The sequence below is a fragment of the Cygnus atratus genome, chromosome 5 (assembly GCF_013377495.2).
Source record: "Cygnus atratus isolate AKBS03 ecotype Queensland, Australia chromosome 5, CAtr_DNAZoo_HiC_assembly, whole genome shotgun sequence".
In the NCBI taxonomy this organism is placed as follows: Eukaryota; Metazoa; Chordata; class Aves; order Anseriformes; family Anatidae; genus Cygnus; species Cygnus atratus.
In genome coordinates this window covers 38,905,465-38,917,925 of record NC_066366.1, presented here as the reverse complement: position 1 = coordinate 38,917,925, position 12,461 = coordinate 38,905,465, and the positions used below count along the sequence as shown (strand labels likewise).

The 12,461-nt window shown below is 46.5% G+C and overlaps 1 protein-coding gene across 32 annotated transcripts in view; it reads left to right on the top strand.

Moving 5' to 3' along the window:
* Positions 1–2,705: 2,705 nt before the first annotated feature.
* Positions 2,706–12,461, top strand: part of C5H11orf24 (chromosome 5 C11orf24 homolog) — a 31,936-nt gene continuing 22,180 nt past the window's right edge. Inside the window, exons 1-5 of one of the 32 annotated variants that reach the window (XM_035539576.2) lie at positions 2,710–2,808; positions 3,825–4,082; positions 5,059–5,160; positions 5,962–6,354; positions 11,103–11,193. The gene's annotated coding sequence lies outside the window, so the exon portion shown is untranslated. Of the gene's footprint in view, positions 2,809–3,824; positions 6,355–10,298; positions 10,413–11,102; positions 11,194–12,461 lie in introns of those variants that run through there. The other 31 variants (XM_035539578.2, XM_035539581.2, XM_035539579.2 and 28 more) reach the window with 31 other exon arrangements.

Here is a 12,461-nt window from a genome sequence, read left to right as displayed (position 1 = left end):
TCCAAGTGTAAATATTTACTGATCATAGTCAATGGTATTTAGTACTCTGCAAACATATTGTCAACGGTTCTATCCAGACTCTTCCCTAATTGCAGCTTGAGAGTTGGCAGAGGCATGTCCTCTATGAAAAGATGGCTACAGGAAGGGAAGGAAAAAAAAAAAAGGAAAGAAAAAAAAACGACTGCAGGCTAAATAGGTTCTTGGCTTAATTTGATTGGAGTTATACCAGAGGTGAATATGGCCCAGCACAAGTTAAACTCTGGTGCAGGAGCCACACAGAGAGTTGGAAGGATGATCCTTGTGCCTCTAGAGGGACTACTCTCCCCCAGCAGACCATGGCACTGCTCTAAAAGGGACCTTGGCACTGCTCTAAAAGGGACTTTACAGTGTAGGGTAGGCAGGTTCAACCTTCCACCTGTTTGAAGGGATGTAGTTCCACTCCTTCTTAGATGTAGAAAGAGTTGAAGGACTATTCTTTGCATTGCCTCAACTGGCTAAGTTTATTTGAGCAGTCCAAAAGAGCCAATATTTGCTATCCCAACCACCATCTGTTCTGGAAAGGAGACTATTTTTTAAACACAGACCTGCCTTTTGTTCTCTAGCTGTCAGCACAAAACCCTGCATGGGTTAATGTCTGGAAGAGAGCTCGACTATACTGGAGCCACTTCTGCTTAAACTAATATCCTAAAATCTCCTTTACTGCACCTCCAGCCCAATCCCCTTTGATGCCATTTCATTACATCCCATAATCTCTACTCTCTCAACAACCTCAAATAAATACAAACCAACTGAAAGATAAACAGTGGCTTAGACCTCATTTATATTCTATGAAAACCTCCTATTGCCTGCATGTCTTAGCACCCCAGCTTTTCACATGAGGCGTGTAAAGTTGCAAAGATCTTTAAACACCTTTCAAAACGATGTCCTCTCGGGGCCTGAACAGCAGATGTTCCCCGTGCATCACAGGGAGAGAGGTGAACAGGGCACGTTCATGATATCACGTTCTCTTTGTTTAGGTGATCACGGCTTTACTTTAGTACCTTTATTTTCCCATTCCACATCTGGGCTTTTCCGTGTGCATTTTCATTTATTTTTTTCTCCTGAGACTGCTTAAGAAATGTGCTTGTTCCCCACCATACCAACCCAAGGGGTGTGAGCCCTCCTGCTTCGTATTATTTGCTCCATCTTTGCACTTGATCCTGTCAGATAATCTTTTTCTACAGCACACAGTCCTTCCCCCCATTTTCAACCGTCTCTTCTAATTCTCCTGAATAGCAGAGGTTCTTCCTCCCTTTCTCCTTCTCTGGAAAGGATGGGAGGGAGCATTTCAGTAGATGTTAGTATCTTACATGAAAGATGGAATGATACATCTACACAACAAATGCAGGCAGACACGCTTTGAGTCCTTAATGTGGAGCTCTGTCTGGCTCTGCATTTTGTCTACTTTTAATTATCTGATGGACTAGGGTATAAATTCCTCCTCCTCATTGCTCATTTCTAAAAGCAAATTTCTGCATTCTAAAATTACATCAGCATGTGTGAATGATTTCAGCATCGCTTTCATCTATGGCCAGATTAGCAGTAGCAGCTGAGATCCTACTTGAGGTAGCAAAAGCTCCTGTTTAACCTGTTCAATGTCACAATCACTATATAAAGCATCTCACAATATGGACTATGCCTGTACGCACAATGTTGTCACCTGCACTTTTTTTTTTTTTTTTTTGAAGACTCTTCTCTGGGCCATCTGGAAATAACCCAAATGTGCTGAATGTGTGCTTGATCTAAAATGGGCGCTTACAGCTTAAAGGAAGTTGTGCTCCTTCTGTCGTTTTGTGGAGCTGGCTGCATGTTGCAGAATGCTGCTCCAGCACACCTATTAAATATGTATCTGCACGTACTGGTACATACTGCAGTGCGTAAATGCTTCAAAGTTCCACTGCTGCTAGGGTTTCCCGATAACACACCAAAGCAGCTGCAGACTGGTGCTGTGCAAACCTTTGGCGTTGACGGGAACACTAAAAACGGCAAAATAACCATTTATTATTGCAAGACGTGTGTTACTGAGTTGTGGATAACAAGCAGCTGTTAGCCTGAGCATGTTTCTATCTAGTTTTTCCTTGCAGAGACAGTTGTGGAAGTCTTACACAACCAACCCAGCCACCTTTCCTTTACTCAACACAAAGCCTCCTGTAATGTTTGCTTGCAGAAAACGTGGGGAAGGTGTATTGGTAATGAATTTAGTACACCGAAAGATGCTCCTGCGGCTGCCCCCCAGCTTGCAGCAGGAGTTTTCACACTGTGGAAGAAAATTGCCCCTTTGGCTGCAACTCCTCAGCCAAGAGCAGGCCAGGGTATGAGCCTGACCTTCACAAAGCAGGCACGTCTTAACGCGTGGTGCGCATCTGGGGGTAATTTACACGCGCTGACAGCAAAGGGGCATCTGTGGCCCTGCCCGGTGCTCAGACAGGAGCCGGGCAGGAGGCGAAACGACGCTCACGCAGAGGACGGAGAGAGACGACTGCCCCCTCCAGGCCCCTCCGCCCTCCACTGGGCCCAGCCCCCGCGCAACGCTATTTCCGCCCTCCCCTCGCCGTTTCCGGGGTGACAGGAGAGGAGGGAGGCGTGGCCGGGGGCGTGGCCGAGATGGAGGAGGCGGTGCGATCTGCGGGCCGGCCAATGGGGAGCGGCGATGGGCGGGAGGGGCGGGGCGAGGCGGCGGCACGTGGCGGGGCGCGGCGCCGCCCGGTTCCGCTCCTGCCCCGCGGGGGTCGCGCCGGTACCGGGCGTGCGGCCGCGGTAAGTGCCGCGGTAAGCGCCCCGCTGCGGGCTGACAGCGCCGGGGGAGGGGGCGGCAGGCTCGGCGCGGGCACGGGGGAGCGGAGCGGAGCGGGGCCTGGGAGGCACCGGGAGGGCTCCGCCGGGTCGTCCCCTCCCCCAGCTCCCGGTTGCCCGCGGTCCCGGTTCTCCCGGTCCTGGTTCCCCACTCCTCTCCCCTCCCCCGTCTCCTTCCCTTCCCGGTCTCGGTCCCGGTTCCCCTCTCCTATCTTCCTCCCCGGTCCCGGCTCTCTCTCCCCAGCCCTTGTCTCGGTCTCGGTCCCGGTCCCGGTCCCGTTCCCAGCTCCGGAGGCTAACGGGGAGCACCCGGTGCCGCTGCATGCCCCATACCGGGAGGTGACCAGCCCCCCCGTGATCCTCAGGAGACCTGGGTTTTTTTTTGGGGGGGGGGGGGCTGTTGGGAACAGCTCCCCCCCGGTGCCCGCGGGGTGTCCGGTGGGTGTCGTGGCAGGGGTGTCTGTCGTGGGGCTGGGGTCTGAAGTTGTGCAGCGGAGAAATCGTGGTGTGGGCGGAGCGCCGTGTGGGTAGCGCGTGTTTAATAACCCTGACTGCACCCCAGAGCTACCTGCGGCGTTCCGTGCAGCTCCTTTTATTTCCCTATGGACCCCTTCAAAGACACGGGGTCTGGGGCACTTCCTGGCGGTGTCACAGACACTCACAAAAAGTCTGGTGTCTGAATAAACGATGGAGGCTGCATGAAATACAGATTGCCTTTGTAAGTGGCTTTCCGCTTCACGTGGAGGAATGAAATGTTTTTCATCCTGTGCCCCCATCGTTTACCCCAAGTAAATGTTTTCAGTAGGTTTAACTGTACCCTAGGCAATGTTAGCACGCTGCCACGAGACAGTAAGAAGAACAAATCCTGGTCTTTGACCAGGCTCTTAAAGACAGCATCCTCTGGGGACGTCCTGTTCCAGTGGTTCTTGCCCTGGTGGGTTTAGTGAATCCCTTAACTCGCCTCTCTGCTGTCTCCAAACTTTGTCTTGTAGGACTGGCAAAGAAAAATCCCGTGTCAGGATCCTATTGAGTAAGGTGCGTTGGCGTCCCATGTGTTAGCTGAATGAATCCCTGCCAGGCTTGGTCATGCGACAGCACTCCTGCTTCCCGATAAAGTGAGTTAACCGACTGCTTGCCTAAGGAGCCACCATAGGAACGCTGACCCTCCCTGCCTGGAGCTAATCTGCGGCCTTGCTGATCGAAGTGAACTCCCTGATACTGAGTATTTGGTGCCCTTTAGGCCTCTGAGGGTTTGTGACTGATCAGTAGCTTTGAAAACTGGGCTCTAAGATGCATGTTGATCTCTCTCTCTCTCAAAAGTGCACGTATTTCTGTATTAATCTTACTTACCTATCATAATGATCCACTACTGTATATGTTAATGCAGTCCATTACATGGCAATGGGTAATTTAGAAGGGATCTGTCCATTTTTATTATCTTTAATGTCTATAATGGGTTTATGCACTTGCTGTGCATGTTTGCTGCTTGGTTCTAGTTTAAATACTGTATATGCTTGTATATGCACGTGTCCTTTTTTGTACTTCCTTGGGGAAAAGTTCGGACTACGGGCCTCTTAACGTGTAGCTGCAGACGTCTTTATTTTTTTTTAGCTGTAAATTCCCTGCTGGGTTTATAAAATCATCTGCCAGAAAACAGGCCTTGCATCTGGCTATCTGCTATTGAAATTCTAATTGGAACCTCTGTGCAACCTGCAGCCCCAGCCTCCTAAATGGAGTCTCCTGGTGCAGACTTATCAGAGGCGATGGAAATAATTTGCAAGCGAAATTTCAAGCTTCAGTGATGAAAAATGCCTGTGCTGAAGGCCTGATAATGTGCTTAAAGGCTCTGGCTGCATACCCTGGATTACAGGGTAGGTGCTTGTTTAAATGTAGTAGCTGACTTCTCAGGGTATATGACTGACTAAATTTTTCAAGGGACAACGTTGCAGGGATATTAAAGAGCAGAGATATTTGTTTTAAGCAGTGCTTGCTGGAAACATGCAAAACTTTGCCTGAAGAAACTGTGCAGAATTGATTTGAATCGAGTTTCTTATCTTGCTTTGTTTTTTTAAAGGCTTGGGTAAAACTTTTCTCTGTGAGGCTTTTAGTGCACGCTTCCACTGACAGCTGCCTGTGCTCTGATGCATAGCATTAACCTAGCATGTGTTCTGGGTAGCGTTATCCATGCTTGAACCAGTTTTATAAATCGAAAGCACCATAAAGTAGGTCCAGCCGGAGTTTATGCCAGCATGCTGAAGTGAAAAACGATGAGGAAGCAGGAGGAATGAACTTGTTACTCAGCTGTGCACCCACAAACCAGAGGAGCGGGTGCGTTGTTTTTGCTGCTTCATCCTGGTTGGCGTGTGTGCTCTAGGCGTGGAGTGGTGTTGTGCTGTTCAGAGCGGTTGCATCAATGGGTGGGTGTCTTGCACGTGTTTCTTTCCTGGTCCCAGTCTCCATATGGAGATCTTTGACATTGCCTGCGTGGGTGTGGGGAACAGCCATGCTCAAATCCTTCTGCTCTGACCTGTTTCTGGCTTGGAGGCCTGCTCTTGGAGCTGGACCCCACATGTAAGCATGTTCAGACACTGCTCGTGTCTGGTTTAATTTATCCTTCCCCTTTAATTGGTACTTTACATTTGATACACGCTCCTAATAGCAAGAACAATTATGCAATAGGAAAGCTGAAGGAAAAAGCAGACAATTCACCAATGCTTGCGTGCAGATCCTCAGCTGCAGTGAATTGTTACAGCTGCCTTGCAGAGCAGTGGCAATCCATACCAGCTGACTGTTTGTCCTTTGAAGTGCTTAAATCAAGATCAGATGCCTTTCTGAAAGATGTTCATGGTATTAACACGTAGCTGGTGCAAAGTTCATTTATGTGGTAGGTGAGATAGCTCCCCTCTGCAGGGGAGTTACTGGATGAAATTCTATGGCTTATGCTGCACAGGAAGCTGAACTGGGGGATCTTTGTGGCTTTTATTTTCTTTCCCTCCTACCCTTAAGATCTGTGACTCTCTAAACCACAAAAATGGAGTCAAGGGGAGGTAATTCTGTTGGAGTAATCTGACTCAGTACTGTGTGGGTAGTGTGTGGGGGCAAATGTTGATGTTCGTGTCTTCTAGCCAGGCTGCCAGGACTGAGCAGCCAGTGTGCTTTGTCTTCTGGTGCTGAGATGGGACACTGACTCACCAGCTGAAGGACTGGGAGAGCATTGTACTTCTGCTGGATGCTTTCTGCTGCTGTGTGCTCATAGCTTAGTGAGGTTGCTTCCCTTCCTGGCTTCCAGCCTGCCCTCAAGGTGTAACCCTTTGTCATACCTGTACTGTCAATGTTACCCAGTAAACTTGGATCTCGAATTACTCCCAAAGAGCTGTTGACCTCATTGACTGGGAAGCCAAGAAGTCCTCTGAAATAAACTGCTGTATTCCTTGAGCCCGTTCTGGACTGCATGCAGTCTGCAAGCATTCATTCCTTCTCTGTGATTTCGACTCGGAAAAATTCATGGAGCTTGTGAATCTGGTGAGTTTGACAGCTGGGGTGTAAGGATGTTGCTGGAGCTGCAGGGACAGTAGTGATGCTGAAAATGAATGCAGGCAGAAGCTCAAGTGTGCTTTGGAAATGTCATTCACGGTTCCTCTAGCTCTTGCTGCTGGCAATCCAAGAAGGTTGTCACAGAGGTAAGGCCCCAGGGTGCCTGCGGTAGGTTGTTGTTTCCTGGATTGGGAGCTGTCTCCTTGCAGCATGGTGCAGGGTCCCCATCTTGCAGGGATGTGAGGGTTTCAGGGTGACTTTCTCTTTGATTTATGAAGTTATGGCCTCAGGTCTCGGCTGTGTCATCAGCGTGCCTTTCACTAGCCAGAATGTGGCTTCTCAGTGAAACGCTGAGATTTCAGGTTTCTGAATCTCAGCTCCCAGCCCCTTTGGTGCTGTTGTTTGGTGGCACAGTGGGCTGGGTTAGAACAAAATATCCGCCTTCAAAACACTCCTCTCTTCTTTTCCTTCTTTCCATTACTGTGTGTTCCTGTGAACAGTTAATCCAGGCTCTACCAACACGAGCAAGTGACAAGAACTGTGGAAGTAAGTGGGTTTTACAGCTCAGTGAAACCACCCGCTTGCCTCGCTGGTGTGGAGAGAGGGGTGAATGCTTAGCTGCTTGTGCTGTCTGGGTTCCTTGCTGCTTCAGGTCTGTAGGCTTATTTGTGGAAACTCTGCGTGTAGCTGATGGCTCTGCTGTGTCGTTACCCTGATTATCACTGAAGTGAGGTTTCCTCCAGTCAGTTTCGAATGTCAGTCAGCATAGGTGCCCACACTTCTGGCAGTCTTCCACTACCTTTGTTTTTTCTCTGCTGTTGCGGGCTTTGCCTCCAGGATCAGATCTTGAATTCCAGCGCTGAGGAGCGGTGGTGTCGCTGTGGTGACACCGAGCTGCTGCGTGTCATCAGATGGGACGGGGCTGGAACAGGCTCCTGTGGCACAGCTCCGGCTGCCTCTGCAGGGACTGCGTTGCCATCATGGGAGAGCTCGTCTCACTTCGCATGATGCGCTGTCCCTGCGACAAAAGACAGACCGAGCCTGGATTTTCCATCATGTCCTTTCCTCCAAGTTCAAGTGATAACTTGCCAACTGTTTAGAAAGCACATTGGGGCACTTGTTAATTTTTCTTGTAGGAAAAGGTGGTATGAAGGAAGGAGCTGAGGGCCGAGCACCAGCAGTGTGGATTCTGAGCTCAGTCCTCGTGCTGAAGAGCTCAGCAAGTCAGGTCACTTCATCTTTTCAGCAAAATCCTTCCTTCGTTCCCTAGCCATACAGATAGGCCTGTGTCTGCTTTAACTTCTTTAAGATCGGGGCTATTTCTTTGTGTATGCAGGCAGAGTTGGGCAGAAAGAGGCTGTAGGCCTCGCTGAGTCCTTTAGGTAGATTGCTGTGTAGTACGAAGCACAACCACAAATGTTTGCCTACCTGGGTAGGTGGGAGATGCATCCTTGCACCAGTGGAGAGGAGGAAATGGAGGGAAAGATCATTGGGATTGCCTTCCCTAAGCGCCAACAGAATTGGTGCTCAGCCTGGACAACTGCTTTATGCAGTAGTCCAGCAAAAGACTTGAGCATGCACTTCAGACAGAGGAGGAGGTGCAAGGGTTTTAAGTCTTTTTTTAAAAAACGTAGGGAGAAAAACAATTTGGTGAAATGGATGAATATTCTCGTTGAATTTTGCGTGTATATTTGTGCTGGGTTTATGTTTATTGAGCTTAGGGAGAATTTGCACCACTTTAACTAAATCTGTGTTTAAATCCACTTAAGTTAAACTCCCAATACAACTTGTACGTGGAGACCAGGCTGAAATCTCATTAATTTTAATAGGATTAAGCATGTTCTTTTGGTGAGTCGTCTTCTCTATCTTTCTTTGTCTGGCTTCTCTGTATTAAAAAGCAGGATAAACCTCTCTGCTCATCCATCTCTTTGTGCAAATGCTTTGACAGTCTCAGGGATATGGCTCTGGTTGCATACAATAATTCTTCATGCATTTTTTTCTGAGCTTTCAGCTGTAGTTTCCTTCTGTATCCAGGCTTTTATTGGATTTTGCTACCCCTAAAAGCCCCAAAACTTCTGACAGCAAGTCATAGTTAAGTGTTTGCCTGGTAAGTTTCTACCCTCAAAATGATTTTTTTTTTCACGCCGTCTGGACAGATTTGGAACTGGTGTGAAACAAGTCCATCAGGAGAGGGAGAATTGGTTGAAGTTAGCAGGAACTGTGTGTGTCCAGATGAGCGAGGACAAAATTTGTACCTATTTGTGAACTGGGAATATGCTGAAGAACAGGGAATAAAGGACCTAATGCTATGAATGCAAACAGGTTGAAGGGAAATACAGGGGATCTATTTAAAATCAAGTAAGCCATTAATTGGAAAGGAGACTGTGTAAGGCATTTGTGCTATCTGTGTACTCTTCCTTTCCTCATTTCTCAATGTACATTTTCCTCTGAATCTAACTCTTGACTATTTTTTATCTGTATAAGTATGTAAAGAACATTATAAGAACACTCCTTTACCTCTCTTCAGAATAGACAAACTCTGCAGCAGGTATTTCTGCTTGTTCCTGGAATGCCCTTAATGACACTTCGTATGTATACGCTCTCATATGAAAAGTAGACCCAGGCACTAAGCTGGATGTGAAGAGACTGGATTGATTTTCGTTTCCAGCTCTGACCACTTCCTCCTATAGCTATAGGATCTACAGAAGACTGTTCAGTCTTCTCATGCCTCCTGTTCCGCCCAGTGAGATAAGGGAGGCTTGGTCTGTGTTACCTCCACTGCGCTCTTTTGAACTGATGCCCTGTTGTATTACGGACTGATATGTGTTACAAAGGTTAAGCTGCTGTATGTGTGTCAGCAAAGCTGACATCAGCTTATCCTTTTGCTGGAAGAGTTAAACACCTTCCCCCTCTGACAGAAGTTACACTGGCAGGAGCGTTTGCACTTCAGTTCCTATATCTAATCAAAAAGGAGAGCGTGTTGGAAAATGTCATGGAATAAACTTTTTTTTTTTTACCAAACAACAAACAGGGGATTTACTTACTGAGCAAGTTAAGGATGGGAGTGTCTGGTGGTCTAGAAGCATCCAGTGATAAGGTCAAATTCCCAGTGTCAGAGCAAAGAGCATCCCCATTTACTTCCTAAATCTCTACAAAAGGTCTTCTGGATGCTAGTCTAATTGTTAATAAACAGAAAGTGTTGCTGTAAACTTTCTAATGCTTTTCTCAGCTGTGCTGATCCAGGGTTTTTCGTTCTGAGACTAATTTTCTCTAAGGTTATGTCCTCTTGTTTCTAAAACTGTCCCAACTGGTCTACAAAAATGATGTTGTCACTAGGATTTCACAGTAATTTATGTGAATCTTCATGTGTGTTTCTGGCACTCTTCGACCTGAAGAGGCTTTGATAAAGGAACTCTTACCCCATAAATAGTGAGCAGGCCAAGAGCCCTTGGAGCGTTTCTGCGTGGCAGCTGGTTGCATGACAGGATCTCCCCTTGCATAGGGATGCCTCTCAGGTTAAGCTTGCTGCATCCCTTATTCCTTGCTAGATTCCTTACCACTACAGGTCCTTGGTAAGTGATTAATAGCTTGCTAAACTTTGCAGTCTTCACTAAGATTATATCTTTGTTTGTGCACATCTAATCCTTAGACATAAACCATTGAACAAGCCTGGGGCTAGGAGTGGATACAGCCACACGGAGGCTCCTTACCTCTTAATCAAGTGCATTTTGCAGTCTTGTATCTTAAGTCGCTGTCTTATTTACAATTAAGCTTTGCAATGTATCAGTAAATACATAGCTGCTTCTCTCATGAGTGAGGTGTATAGTTTCATCCACAACACCATCCTCAGAAGGAATATCTGAATGAAAGAATTTTAGAATAAAATAGAAAACGCTTGGCAAGGGAGAGATTGTTTTTCCTCTGCCTTGCAGCTGCAGGTTTCGATACTGTTAGCGAGCTGTTCTTTCTGTGTTGTGTGTTCTACGCTTGGTCTCTGACCCCTCTGAAACTGGAAACAGATGTAATGCAAACTGTGGAGTGGGCAAGTAAGTGGTCCTCTGGGAGCTGACTGAGAACTGCAAATCCTTGTGCTGAACGAGCTCTTAGCTTGTTGCATGTCTTGGGGCAAATCCATTTATTTACAGAGCAGTATTGAAATCAGCAGAGGTTCCTTCTGGATTTGAAGTATGTGCTCCAAAATTGTGATTCATGAGGTATATCTCACAGTGCACTCAAGCATTCACATTTGCAGTTGCTGCTGCTCAATGTACAGTGAGTGCCATCCAGTGAACATACTTCATATGTCCAATGGCAATGATTCATCTTTGTAAAGGATATCTGGATGAAGGATAGAATTTGTGAAACAAAAATCATGCACAAACTTATTTTAGTAATTTATTAGACATGTAAGAGATGGTGCAGGAGACCACAGGTGGTTTTAATGTGCCTGTGTGTGTACTTTACCTCTGTTGCCACCCTGATAGCAAGGTTGAGGTGAAGAAACTGAGTGAACAAAGATGTTAGAACTGAGTGTAAACAGTTTGCTTTCTATCTTGGCAAACTAATGTACAAATCATGTTGTTAGACACAAATAAAAGATATTAGCATGAATGCTATCAGGAAACTTGACTGTTTCCACCACTGTACTTCTGCCCCTGTAAATGGCTTTTGTTACAGTAGCTTGGAAAGAGTTTGTAGTGCCAGCTTAAAGCTAACAGTTTTATTTCTTTATACAGTTCCAGTAAAACGCTGCATGCCCTTGACCTCTCGTTAGTACATCTGCTTTGCTCCTGCTGAAGACATCAATGGCTGAAGTCCTGTGTACAGGTGAGCGCTTGCAAAAAGGTCCCGTGTTCACTTCTGATTTTTGCCCTGCAGAGGTGCAGTGCATAGTGAGGGCTCTGTTGTTAATGACTTGGTTCACTTTTTCTCTTGTCTCCAGGAGGGTTATTGCTAGAGGGAAATAGAGGAAATGTGCAGCGGCTCTGAGAATCAAAGACTAAATGGTGGGCATGCGGTTGAAGTGGTTACAGTTTCTTTGATGTTATAGGCATTAGTATGTGGAAAGAGTTTCCTATCTTTGCCTATCAGTGCTAGAGGATTTGGTAAGCAAGATTTGAAACCTAATTCTTTCTGAGATGACTGTCATATGAACAAAAAATAAGGTGTGAACATCTAATCCTCACTGTAGGGTTCTCTTTCTGCTACATTATCTGGTTGGGCAGATTTACCTGATAATACAATTCCAGGCAATTGAAATCTAAGTGCACTCCTGTAAAATGGTTTGGATGCTGCAGAAACTGAGTGCTGAGAAAGAAGCTTGATTTTTTTTTTTTTTTTTTTGTGGAGATGATCACTTCTTTCTAGGGCAGAGGAAACCTTTAATTTCTCCACACTTGTGAAGATCCTTGCACTGAAAGCTAAAAGTACTGGTTACTTGACTATTCAGTTACATACCAGCTCTCAGGAATATGAGTTGTTATAATAGCTTTGTTAACTCCTCCCATGGATGCTTGCATACTTAACTCTAGATGCAGCTGGCAGGGCCGATGGTGTTTCCCTGCCCTGCTGAAGCTTGTATGTGTCTCTGGCATCATTGCTCTGAATTAGGACCCTGAATGTGGGGTGGAGCCTCTTCTGATGGAGAACCCCTGTTCTCGTGGTGCTTTTTGAAGTCTTCATGGTTACTGACATTAGGATAATTTATGTACTTCCTGCAAATGATAAGGGGTCTGATATAACACTGTCATTTATCTGCTAAATGGCCAGAATAAATATCACCTGAATTGTTTGTTCATTCCTGCTCTGCAGGTGAATCAATTTCTTGAAGGCAAATTTAACTCCCTCAGGGTGTAGTTAAATAGCATTTTGGTGTGCTGTTTGCCCTTTACAGAAAGGGAGCTGTGGTTTGAGAGGAAGGGAGGCTGTGTCTGACCCAGATGGTTTGCGATAACTTCACGTGGCACTTGAGTGGTGTTTACCTGAGCAGGGTCTGGCGCAGGGGGTAGAGGACAGGAGGAAGAGATGAGAGTTTCACAAGATGGCTTTGTCATCAAGCTTAGAGATGAGTTTTCAGGTTAGTTCATGCTTTGGCT